The sequence below is a fragment of the Salmo trutta genome, chromosome 32 (assembly GCF_901001165.1).
Source record: "Salmo trutta chromosome 32, fSalTru1.1, whole genome shotgun sequence".
NCBI lineage: Eukaryota > Metazoa > Chordata > Actinopteri > Salmoniformes > Salmonidae > Salmo > Salmo trutta.
The window spans coordinates 6,140,894-6,144,061 of record NC_042988.1 but is presented as its reverse complement, the minus strand read 5'-3'; positions in this window follow the sequence as shown (position 1 = coordinate 6,144,061).

Here is a 3,168-nt window from a genome sequence, read left to right as displayed (position 1 = left end):
CATACATACATACATACATACATACATACATACATACATACATACATACATACATACATACATACGTCAGTACAGGTGCATGATTCTCTAAGTGTGAAATCCCAGACCTGACACCACCCACCCTGGAGCCTGGACACACACCGAGACATAGGGACCGAGAGAGAGCCTGATATTCAAGGACAACAACAACCCGAGCCACTGCCTGCTCACACCGCTACCATCCAGAAGGGGGAAGGGGGGAAGTCAGTACAGGTGCATCAAAGCTGGGACCGAGAGACTGAAAAGCAGCTTCTAACTCAAGGCCATCAGTCTGCTAAACAGCTATCTCTAACTCATACAGGCTGCTGTCTACATTGCGACCAAATGACTGGCCACTTTAATAAATGGATCACTAGTCAAATCAAATCAAATGTATTTATATAGCCCTTCTTACATCAGCTGATATATCAAAGTGCTGTACAGAAACCCAGCCTAAAACCCCAAACAGCAAGCAATGCAGGTGTAGAAGCATGGTGGCTAGGAAAAACTCCCTAGAAAGGCCAAAACATATAAAGAAACCTAGAGAGGAACCAGGCTATGAGGGGTGGCCAGTCCTCTTCTGGCTGTGACGGGTAGAGATTAAAACAGAACATGGCCAAGATGTTCAAATGTTCATAAATGATCAGCATGGTCAAATAATAGTAATCACAGTGAACAGGTCAGGGTTCCATATCCGCAGGCAGAACAGTTGAAACTGGAGCAGCAGCACGGCCAGGTGCACTGGGGACAACAAGGAGTCATCATGCCAGGTAGTCCTGAGGCATGGTCCTAGGGCTCAGGTCCTCCGAGAGAGAGAAAGAAAGAAAGAGAGAAAGAAAGAGAGAATTAGAGAGAGCATACTTAAATTCACACAGGACACTGGATAAGACAGGATAAATACTCCAGATATAACAGACTGACCCTTGCCCCCCGACACATAAACTACTGCAGCATAAATACTGGAGGCTGAGACAGGAGGGGTCAGGAGACACTGTGGTCCCATCCGGTGATACCCCCGGACAGGGCCAAACAGGCAGGATATAACCCCACCCACTTTGCCAAAGCACAGCCCCCACACCACTAGAGGGATATCTTCAAACACCAACTTACCATCCTGAGACAAGGCCGAGTATAGCCCACAAAGATCTCCGCCACGGCACAATCATGGGTGGGCGCCAACCCAGACAGGAAGACCACGTCAGTGACTCAACCCACTCAAGTGACGCACCCCTCCTAGGGACGGCATGGAAGAGCACCAGTAAGCCAGTTACTCAGCCCCTGTAATAGGGTTAGAGGCAGAGAATCCCAGTGGAGAGAGGGGAACCGGCCAGGCAGGGACAGCAAGGGCGGTTCGTTGCTCCAGTGCCTTTCCGTTCACCTTCACACTCCTGGGCCAGACTACACTCAATCATAGGACCTACTGAAGAGATGAGTCTTCAATAAAGACTTAAAGGTTGAGACTGAGTCTGCGTCTCTCACATGGGTAGGCAGACCATTCCATAAAAATGGAGCTCTATAGGAGAATGTCCTGCCTCCAGCTGTTTGCTTAGAAATTCTAGGGACAATTAGGAGGCCTGCGTCTTGTGGCCGTAGCGTACGTGTAGGTATGTACGGCAGGACCAAATCGGAAAGATAGGTAGGAGCAAGCCCATGTAATACTTTGTAGGTTAGCAGTAAAACCTTGAAATCAGCCCTTGCCTTAACAGGAAGCCAGTGTAGGGAGGCTAGCACTGGAGTAATAAACTGAAGTTTATTTAGTGCTTTATCCGGGTAGCCGGAAAGTAGAGCATTGCAGTAGTCTAACCTAGAAGTAACAAAAGCATGGATTAATTTTTCTGCATCATTTTTGCACAGAAAATTCAGATTTTTGCAATTGAATTGAAAAAAGCTGTTCTTGAAACAGTCTTGATATGTTCTTAAAAAGAGAGATCAGGGTCCAGAGTAACGCCGAGGTCCTTCACAGTTTTATTTGAGACGACTGTAAAACCATCAAGATGAATTGTCAGATTCAACAGAAGATCTCTTTGTTTCTTGGGACCTAGAACAAGCATCTCTGTTTTGTCCGAGTTTAAAAGTAGAAAGTTTGCAGCCATCCACTTCCTTATGTCTGAAACACAGGCTACCAGCGAGGGCAATTTTGGGGCTTCACCATGTTTCATTGAAATGTACAGCTGTGTGTCATCCGCATAGCAGTGAAAGTTAACATTATGTTTTCGAATGACATCCCCAAGAGGTAAAATATATAGTGAAAACTTTAAGTATTGCCACTTTAAATATTGCCACTTTAATAATGTTTACATATCTTACATTACTCATATCACGTGTATATACTGTATTTTATACCATCTATTTCACCTTGCCTTGCCTCTCGGCCATCGCTCATCCAAATATATATATGTAAATATTCTCATTCACCCCTTTAGATGTGTGTGTATTAGCTGGATGTAGGGTGAATTGTTAGATTACTTGTTAGATATTACTGCACTGTTGGAACTAGAAGCACAAGCATTTCGCTACACTCGCATTAACATCTGCTAACCATGTGTATGTGACCAATAACATTTGATTTGGATTTGATTTGGACAGTTGGAAATTGGATTTGAATATTGAAACAATGTTGCAAATCTTAGAGAGACAGTACGGTTTATACAAATCTCCGCTGTTAAAAACGAAATGTTAGTCTAATCGTATTGTGAGATATTGTCCAGATGATTTTTATTGTGGAAATCAGGTTCACAGCATTGACTGACACTGATGCCTTTTGGTCATCTCATATGTCTTTTTTGGTGCCATCTGAACAGGTCTTGATTTCCATATCCACGGATGTTGGTTTTTGGTCCACTCTGGACCAAATCTGAACTAATCATAGGCGTCTGTTTGGTTCAGATTTTGTCTGGTCTGGGCCAGTCTTGATTTGGCCCAAACGTAGAGGTCTATAAATGATGTATTTTCAGCTTTCAATCAGAACCGAAAATGAACCTGATTTCAACATCTGGAAAATACTATTTTCACCTTTCAGAAATTGTCTTCAGCGTCTGGAAAAATACGTATTGTAGACGTCTTTTTAACGTAATTTTGCTTACTGGGACTATTCTCGTAAGGGGCTGAAATGTAGTCCTCTCGCGTAGGGCGGCAGAGTGGCCAGTACGC